The following is a 9,903-nucleotide window of genomic DNA, read 5'->3' as shown; positions in this document are numbered from 1 at the left end:
CGACACCGCAACTGCCCAGTCTCGCACCAGGTGGCGCCACTGCCCGTGGCCACATCCCTTCCGTAGAGAGCCCGGATTTGAGAGAGGGAGCAACTCAAGCCGTGAGGAGCGTTTTAATGGCAGACGCCTGCACCTCAAATGGGGTCCATGTTGCGCACGCCTGCGCTGGCGGCACGCGCGCGTGCAATAGCGGCGTCTTTGTTACGGAGACCGCAGCTACGGTCCGACGAGGCCAATTAAACAAGCGCTCGAAAAGTGCATCGTGATGGCGATCGTCACGTGTGTTCGTTTGTCCTCACCGGCTAAACAAACCACGCTCCGACGAGAGCGCCAGATCACGGCACATTCGCCGCACGCGATTGGGTCACGCGCTGTGATAGGATACGCGCAAATGTGACGGGCGCCGTGAACCTGGTTAGGCAATTAAGTAAGCCCTTTCGGTGCCGCTTTGCAGGCATCCGTTGGATCCTAGCACGCTGGCCACACGTGCACGCGCTACTGCATGCAAAAAGTAATTAAATGCGTTACTCGTTACTGTTGTTAAAAAGAAAAGACGGCTTTACCTTCCCTCGAAAACAACGCGTTTTCTCGTTACTCTAAAATTGCGTCGTTCTTTTTTTTTTTTTTATGTATTGGCACGGCCGTTTCCAATATTGGTCGTCGTTAATAAAAAAAAAAAAGCTTCGTAGATCGCTTTTTTTTTTTTTTTTTTGCATTTTGCTACGAGATTTGTAATTCTGTAGTCGAGGCCAGGGGCGCAAATGCGCTCATCGGCGTCTTCGGTGCGGAGAGCGTGGCGGAGTAGGGAAAAAACGATCTACGATAAACTCCTTATTAATTCCTCGCTTTTTTAACGCGTTCATTCGGGGATAACCGTGGCTGTATACCCTGTGCCATAACCTCCTTTATATAGTGATAAAGCCTGGCAGATGGCCACGAGACGCGGCCGCCGAAAGGGAAAAGGTAGAGCGGCAGACAACGGATGAAGGAGAGCCCTGGGAGAACCTAGAGTGGCTTCATGCACACGCGCTCCACCCTAGGAGAGCCATGTAACGGGCGCCCCGCTGCGGCGAGACACCGAAACACACTTCTCCCGAGCGATGGAATGTCCTCTCGTGCTTCTCGCGTTCCTCGGGCTACCGCTTCTTTTCTCGTCGGGTTTGAAAACTATGTTTCGGGTCCGATCTCCGCTGCAAAAGCTGTGCGCTCAATACCAGGTTCCCCGAGAAATGCTCTGTGCCACCAGATCCTCGCTCTCCAAATCTGCGACCGGGCACTCTATGGCTCCGTCGTCGAACTGCCAGGCTTTGGGACTATAGAGAAGGCTACAAGCCTGTGCACATCTTTTGATTTTCTATCTAGTGTTTTCTGGTCGCGGTAATTCCTGGCGCGAGCTGGTACTTGCGTTGCGCCCGTTCCCGTGCAGAAGTAACTATAAACACTTCACTCGTTACTTCATCGAAAAGTACCCTAAGATGCGTTAGTCGTTCCTGCTCTGAAATAATAATTAGGTTGTTACTTCGTCACCGAGAAGTAACATAGGTATAAGTAACGCCTGATTACGTACGAGTCTGGCGTTTTGCTGTGGTCGGACGACGTTGTCGCCTCCTCCTTCCAGATAGCCCCGCGAAACGCGGCCCAGAAACCACGTGACCCCAACCGAGCTGTTGCAAGACCTCTTATATCTAGGCGCCCTAGACATACCCGTGGTCACGCGACTCGGCACCGGCGGTCGGTTGGCCCAGCTGTCCTCTCCCCTGTCAACCTCGAGAGAAAAAAAAAGAAAAAAAAAGTAGCCGGAAGATAGCTGCCGATACGTCGGATCTCCGCGGAGCCCGCGTCCCGGCGTGACAAATGCCGACCTTGGCCCTGACGTCGCCGCCACTCGGGCTCGGGGAGCAGACGGTGTTTACGCAAGAGGAGCCCCGGACATCGGGAAAATGGGAAAAGCAAAATTATCATTTTTTTTTTTTTGTCCTTGTTTTTGTTTTGTTTTTTGAGGGCAATTGCGTGTCGACCTTTCGAACGAGACAAAGGGCTTTTCTTCCGCTGCTCCATTCCCTGCTGAGATCAGCTCGATTCAATCAGTAATCGGCGACTTGCCGCTCGCAATTCGACTCGTGCTCTATTTTTGTAATGAGAGTTTCTTGTCTCTTTGCTATTACCCTGTTTGTCTGCTGCTTTTTTTTTTTTTTTTTTTTTTTTTCGGGAACATTGTTTGGTTTTTTTTGCGTCTTCCTGAATCTGGGAATATTTGCTTCTTTGACCGAATTGAATCACGCGGGATTTTGAGAATTCCGGTGCGTCATTAATGCTCAGGTTTGGACACGTGGTGGTCCAAACCTGAGCTGTATACTCTACGCTAGAGGTTCAACTGGTGCTAGTGTGCTGACGCAAATTGAAGCAGGCGGCAACCGGTCAAAAACTGACTTCCGGTAATTTCTATGGGAAAAAGGGAGCGCATTTTCTCCCTGTGCTCTACTAAAAGAGCAAATATCCCGAATGACTCGTACGTTCTAAGTAATAAAACTTCGGTTGGGGCTAGTTGGTACATATCTTCTCTTACTGATTATGACGCTGTTGAAACGTTCCGGGACGCATTTTCTGTCGTGTTTTACAATACGATCATCACATCGCCGCCAGATATTTCATCCCTGTCCGTGCCACCTATGCACCTAATTACTTTTTTTGGAAATACAATTAGCAAATAAGAGACGCGCTCAAAACGTCATCGTCACCAGGAGCTGACGACATAAACAGCAAAACATTAAAAATGACAAAACCGCTGTCAACTGTTTTTCTAACATCATTATTCCAACATTCCTTAGATACCGGTGATGTTCCCGACGACTGGAAAGAAGGCAAGGTCATTCCGGTTTACAAATTTGGCGATGCGCACTCCCCTCTAAATTACTGGCCCATATCATTAACTTTTGTATGCTGTAAGCTCATGGAACATATCATTCATTCTCAAGTTATGCAATTCCTGGCGCAGAAAAAGTTCTTTTTCCCCAATCAACATGGCTTTAGGAAACACCGTTCATGCGAAGCGCAGCTTGCTGCTTTCTGTCACGATACTCATTCTTCTCTAGAAACTGATCAAGTTGATGCCATTTTTCTCGATTTTTCTGAAGCTTTTGATCGCGTTTCCCATAAACGTCTACTAACAAAGCTGTCCACACTGTCTCTCAACGCTTTCATTATAGCCTGGATAGAAGGCTTTCTCACCTCTCGAAGCCAGCATGTACAAAATTAACAATTGCCGTTCCCGAAGCGCCCCTGTAACCTCTGGTATACCGCAAGGATCTGTTCTTAGACCCCTTTTTCTCGCGTATATTAATGACCTCCCTCTTTCATTGTCTTCTATAGTTTTCTTCTATTAGCTGATGATTGTGTAGTCTACAGAGCCATAGCTAACAACGATGACTCGCATAGCCTACAGGCTGACCTATACTTCTTCTCATCCTATACGATGGACAAAAGACCAAAGCCACGGGCCGCCAGGTCCAATCACGTTCCACGCTAAACTATGACATGCTTAACATTGATTAGAAGTGGACGAATAATGCTCCACATTCAAAAACGCTGCGTCATTTTTATAGCATCGACAAGCTTCAAAGAGCCAGTACGTCGTGGCTTTCTTTGCAATGTAAAATGGTTGAGTCACTCATGGGTCGATCCGAACTACTGTCCGCCCATTCCCATCAGTGATCCGAGACGCGGGCACCGATACGTGCATCGAAGCCAAATACCACGCAATGTTTAAGTTGCTCGCGCTTGGTTCTGGCGGTTCGTAGCTTCTGCCTTTGGTCGTAGGTTAAGACGAAGTGTAGACCGAATTAACAATTTCTCTTCAAAGTGGCAGATGCTACTATATACCGTATTTTCCGGGCTATAGTCCGCGCAGCCGCGGACTATACACGTTTAGAAGTTGAAAATTCACCTAGTGGAAACTATCTACAAGTGTGGACTATACAATGATTTTTTTTCTAGATAGTTCACTGTGACAAGTCGTGAAGGATTTTATGAGCAACGGACTGTATTAATGGTGATTTAGGTATGATAAAGCTTTGTGAGCTAATACAGTAGCATTTGTCTAGGTGTGCTGTGTATAACACTTTTTTATGTTCGGACTATGCACGGTGTGCGGACTACACCGGGTGGGGATTATGCACCGGGTGCGGACTATCTAAGCAAATACTTTCATTTTTGACCCCAAATCTGCCCCCGCGGACTATGCACCGGGTGCGGACTCTAGTCCGGAAAATACGGTACATAAAAATCTAAGTGCCTCTTCTATAGAACTCGTCAACATTTTCACTCTTCCTAATCTGTTGGTAATTTTAATATTGATTCCCTGTCGACTTACAAGCGTCTTGGCGTTCACTTCACTCACGACCTTTCTTGGAAAACCCATATAAATACTATCATATTGCTGACTCAAACCGCACTCTTGGTCTATTGCGCCGTAATCTTCGTCTAGCGTCCCCATCTGTGAAGCGACTAGCGTACACTCTTAAAAATAAAAAGAGTCGCTATGACTCTCTTTGGGGGGTATTGGCGCGCCGCAGAATTGACTCCTCCACGACTCCAGTTTGTACAATCCCTCGACTCTTTTTTTAAAGAGAGTCTCCACAACTCCCTGTGGGGGTCTTTGCGCGCTACAGATTTGACTCCTCCACGACTCCAGTTTGTAGAGTCACTTGACTCTTATTTAAAAAAGAGACCTGCGACTCTCATCACACTGGAGTCATGGTAGTGTATGGGCGACTCCAGGTGACGTAGTCAACTGCGACTCTTTTACGACTCTTATCCAACGGAGAAAAAGAGTCACACTACTCCTTCCTGGTAATCCCCGAGACTCTGTAACAAGAGTTGTGAGGACCCTCCTTTTATGAAGGAAAAAGGAGGGTCCTATCGCGAAAAAGTCATGGGAGTGTATGAGCGACTCTCCAAAAGATAGTCAGTGCTGACTGTCACTTTGTCTGGAGTATAGCAGCCCTAGTCAAGAATCAGTTTGTTGAACAAAGGGAGGCATCGTGATCGTTAAGAGACTTCTTGCCGCCTGCGAGGTTCAACTTGAATTTCCCTAAAAAAAGGGTAGTAACATCAACTGTGTGAAAGTATAAAAGTTGAAATGGAAACTTCGATTCCCTAAAAGAAGCGGTAACATCAATTGTCTGCAAGTGTAAACGTCGAAATGCAGAACTGATATCTTACAATTTCCTGTAATGAAACATGGAAAAATGAACGATGATGGTCTTAACGATGCTGAACTGAATGCTGCTCTAAAATTTATCATGAAACACAAGCTTTCAGGACAGCATTGTTTTGTTACATTGGAATTCGCACACAACAAAAAAAAAAGTAAAAGTTTTTTTTATTATACTTATCATTTACAATAGGTTGTATATTTTTTATCACATGTCTAGACTATTGGCAAGAGCTGGTGTGGACGAGCATGTTCTGTTGCTTCATGCCTGCTTTGAGTGGACAGGTGGGTGGCAATAAATTGCAGGAATCTTCGAATTTAACAATAAAAATGGCTGTTTTGTCTCAGCTCATATCACTGCCATTTGTGCAAATGCAACTTCATGAGTCCTACCATGCAGGTACTGCAAAACAAAGCACAAGCATTTAAAACAATTACTTTATTAGAAACTAATGTGATACATATTGGCTCAGAAGCCTGCTTTGGCTTATCACAGGGGTTTTATCACAATAACTAAACAAATAACATCATAAGAACTAATACTAATACACAAAACTGGTATAACTATTAGACAACGAAAATAAATTACAATAACAAGTTTTGTGAAGGCTTGCTTTGCCCGCTTGGTGTTGAGGATTAAATTAGAATTTAAAAAAATGACAAGTTTCCTGAAAGCTTTGTTTGCCTACTTGCTGTTTTTTCAAAGATTTTTTTTTTCAGTTTTTTGTTTATGGTTTGGATCCTCAGATCAACAGATGCACAAAAAAAATCTAACAGAAGTTTGGATACACAATGAAACACACAAACCTTTGAATTATAGCTGGAATATTCACCAAATACATATTTAAAACAGTAACCGTTATTGCAATTCTTCTTCCCTGTTCTAGGAATGTGTTCCGAGTGCTGTCACAACTTTCACAGCTCTTACCGAAATCTTTTTATTTTTTTACCGAAGAGGGTGCTCAAGCACAAAAAGTGTGCTCCGTCGATTCCCCCCCCCCCCCCCCCCCCATACTGACCTTTCTATGCTCAGTACATGGCTAAAACCCGAAAGATTCTTGCTGAAAAGTCCAGGACATCGATTCATAGGTCCTCGCAGACAACGCACATGCTGCCAGATGTCCATGGGTGCTTTCCAGTGAAAAGTAACGCCGGGTTCCCGAAAGTCTTTACTGGGTCCTGGGAAAAAAAAGCCAATGATAAAAAATAAGTTCTGGAAGTCAGACGAGGTTGTAGGTGAGCAAAGTAAAATTGTCGAGGACATGTTAAGTGCCCACAGTGTCATAGATGGAAAGCCCATGCAGCAGAGTGAAGGCAAGTAAGGCGGACGCCCATTGCTACCTTTCTATATTTCGCTTTCCCCAATTCTCACTTGATTGTGAAGTGTTTCTTACGGTAGAACCAGTGCATCAGGGTGTCTACCAAATTGCTGATTTCAAATTCCTTGACTTTTCTGGAATTTCCCTTGACTATTTTGATAAAAACTTCCTGACCACTTCTGGGTCGAAGGATCATAATTCGGAAACGTTATTCAGCATAGTCGTGCCCATGCGCAACCGTAAAGCTTGTTCCGCACCTCCGTTCCACTTTCAGTGGTCATTTTCCCTGATGAAGCCAATTTTTTGACGATTTCCCTAAGAATTTCAGGTTGGTAGACACCCTGAGGATGTATCAGGTTACAGATGGACACCATAAAAATGCAGACTATTGCATTCAAAATTATTTTAGCCATCAGGAGGAACCTAAAATATTCCCATGGAGAGAGATAGGGAGTGGAGGGGCGGGGGAGGCTGCTGCTGCTATTGTTTACTTTTTCTTTTAAAAGAATATCAATTTAAGGCTCAAAGGGAACGTAAGTAATAAATGTGCACTGAGAGCACTTGAAGCACAAGGGGCATGGTCCCTACTGAGGAAAGAGGGGAGGGTACCAAGTCTAGCTGTACCTGTTCTGCAGCACACTGCATAAGCTAGGTGCTAGGCAAGACTGGGGCTTATCTACTGAGAGTGTCTAGTGCAGTCAAAGAAAGCATTATAAAATTCTTTGCTGGGCAAGCTGCTTTGTGGCTGCAATGAAAAAAAGAGTACATTAAGACGGACAAGGAAGGAAGGGAAGACTTTTTTTTCTCAATAAACTAGTTGGTAGTGAGCGCTTGTTTCTTCCTTTCTCGTCCCCGTCTTATTGTGCTCCCTTTTTAGGTTTAACGAAAGCAAACCACGATGGAATTTAGAGAGGGCTAAAAGCTTGCTTTAACATCTGTGTGCATGTGAGGGAACGCTTCATGTACAAGGCCTACTACAAGGTAGTCATCATCACAATTTTGGGAGTTGGCGCTTGTCATTGTCGTACATGTCTTTTTTCCTCCTGTTTGGCTTGGAACATTTCCCAGTCAGTCGGATAAAATAATTGGTCAGTTACGGCGTTTTTCTTTCCTATTCATCGCATTCAAAACAATGCTAAACGGCTTCGTACGTGTATTTATGTGCACTGTCGGACATTGTTAGCGCGAACACGACGCCGGCGCTTTTCAACTTGGGGGATATACGTGCCAAACGAACGAAGGACATCTTGAAACCATGGAGAGACGGCAAGAACAACGCAGTGACACTGAATCAGTAACTACCCGTGCATGTACAATCAAAATAAGTGGAAGGCCATGTAATATATTCCGATTTTAGAGAAGTAAGTACTGCTTTGTTCTTTTTGCTCTGTGCGAAGTTGCTTGCTCTACGTTCAAAACATCCCCCGAACGCTCAAAATCTTTGACAAGTGCCCGATAAAAGCTGTCAGGCAGAGAAAAAAACACAAAGATACACCTTTCCTCTCCCATTTATTCTTTACGTTTTGAATGTTTTTAACAGCTCGTAAAGATGCAAGACGGGGTCATCTTCGTATAGTGACATGGAGTGGCATATTACCAATATATAAGCGTCGCCGGAATTCTCGCGTATATTGAACACACTCTATATTCCTTTCGATTGTAATTTCGCTTTGAATCGTCTCTTGTTTTCATACACCTACTGCGGAACATATGTTTGGGATTGAAATGTTACGAAGTTAAACATCGTTCACTGATCAAGAAAAATGCGCTAACTAAAGCAATTACACTTTTACCATGTTAACAAAGGTACATACTAATCGGTACGACCCAAATAACCAAGCTCTTGCAGGTTATTTTCCGCCGAAGAGACGAAATTCACGCGCGTTTTTTCCATAGGAATGCACAGGAGGAATCCCGGACAAAAGCTCACCGGACAAAAGCTCACCGGACAAAAGCTCACCCATTTTTCAACAGACCAGGACAAAAGCTCACCAAGAGAAAATTTCATGTTGGTCTTACAGAGAAACCAAGTTTAGAAAAAAAAGGCGATGAGCCTCCTTTTAGCGAATTCGGCCACCGCGAAGCGGCGTGTATGGATAAGTCAGTGAGTTAACATTTTTGTAATGAGCCGCCGCAGACTGCCGCCGCGAAGCAGTGGGAGCTTGGGTTAACACGTAAGCAGGGGGCTTGGGTTAACACGCGCACCAGCGATACACGCGTGAAGTAGAAAAACCTTTTTTAAATAGCGTCCCCTTTTCGATAAACGGCATATCTCTAAACTGAGGCTCTGCTTTCTCTAAACCGGGCTTCAATAAAACGTGCCCGTTCTCTAAAAAATGTTTCGACGAAATGGCATTCGATCAACCGTAGTAAACCCTTGCGTGGGATGAGGTACAAGTTCACCTAAAAATGGTGCAATGTCCATCGCGTCCGCATTTTATTTCAGCCCGTGTTTCGCCCGGGTAGCGAAACGAAATCAGGTGAGCTTTTGTCCGGGTCTGTGAAAAAACGGGTGAGCTTTTGTCCGGATGCCCGTCGAACGAACATTATCTGATTCCTCGCGCCGCGCGTTCAGCCCCGCCGTGTCCTCACCTAAAGAGTATATCTTACACCGTGGTATAGTGGTGGTTGTGAGCGTGCACCGCGTGCACGCGCACGTGCGGCGGCACGTGCGGACTGCAGCGACTCTGCTGCCCTGGTGACTGCAGCTCCGCGATTATGGTCTACACGCGCAGCCTCACAAGTTCCCATTGTCAGGTCGCGCCGGTCCAAACACTACCCCGTATTTAGAACACTTTACTAAAATTCTAGTAGACTGTTCTAGTACACTGTAACAGGAGGTGTTGCGCGGCACCTCCTCCTCTCTTACTCGCCGCGAGCTGTGCGCTTGACATTGCCGAAATCAAAAGGGCTCGTTTTGACGAAAACCCGGCGGTGTCTGTCAGTTTGTCATCGCCGAGGAGAGAGGGAGAGGTTGACGCGTGCTGACGTCAGCGCTTCGGACCAATGTGAACTTCGCACGTGTCACCGTCGCCCCCCTTCTCTCTCTCTCCCTGGCGCTCACAAACGAAAGACACCACCGGGTTTTCGTCAAAACGAGCGTTCTAATGCTAACAGATTAAAAGATAAGTAACCAAGGCACGATCTTTGAAGCGTTGCTACCTTGTACAATATTAATATGCGATATGCTCGGCGTCCTACAGAAAGTTTATTGTCCTATATCAAGCAAAACAAAAAATCTGATATTTTTTCTTATAAACTCCCATTTTTAATATTTTTCTTATGTTGAGAGGAACCTTTGCAGACGTAGTTGCGATCCGTGAAGCGCAAACTCATGCCTTTCCCTTGTTCGCTAAACTTCTGCTCTCCCTA

This window comes from Ixodes scapularis, unplaced genomic scaffold (assembly GCF_016920785.2).
Source record: "Ixodes scapularis isolate PalLabHiFi unplaced genomic scaffold, ASM1692078v2 PGA_scaffold6__148_contigs__length_123643588, whole genome shotgun sequence".
In the NCBI taxonomy this organism is placed as follows: Eukaryota; Metazoa; Arthropoda; class Arachnida; order Ixodida; family Ixodidae; genus Ixodes; species Ixodes scapularis.
The sequence above is the reverse complement of the archived record's forward strand: the minus strand, read 5'-3'. Positions refer to the sequence as shown.